Raw genomic sequence first — 396 nt, 5'->3', positions numbered from 1 at the left:
GAGAGAAGAAGGCTTCAGTCCATCAAACTTCTCAGAGCTAAAGGAGGAATTACCTACCCAGCGCAAAGAAACTAAAAATCTTGAAAAAAGAGTGGAAGAATTGACAGCTAGAATAATTAATGCAGAGAAGGTCAAAACGAAATGACAGAGATGAAAACCATGAAACGAGAAATACGTGACAAATGCACAAGCTTCAGTAACCGACTCAATCAACTGGAAGAAAGACTATCAGCGATTGAGGATCAAATGAATGAAACGAAGCGAGAAGAGAAACCAAAAGAAAAAAGAAGAAAAAGAAACAAACAAAGCCTGCAAGAAGTATGGGATTATGTAAAAAGACCAAATCTACGTCTGATTGGGGTGCCTGAAAGTGAGGGGGAAAATGGAACCAAGTTG

This window comes from Colobus angolensis, unplaced genomic scaffold (assembly GCF_000951035.1).
Source record: "Colobus angolensis palliatus isolate OR3802 unplaced genomic scaffold, Cang.pa_1.0 Scaffold99, whole genome shotgun sequence".
Classification (NCBI taxonomy): Eukaryota; Metazoa; Chordata; class Mammalia; order Primates; family Cercopithecidae; genus Colobus; species Colobus angolensis.
This window is presented reverse-complemented; position numbering follows the sequence as displayed.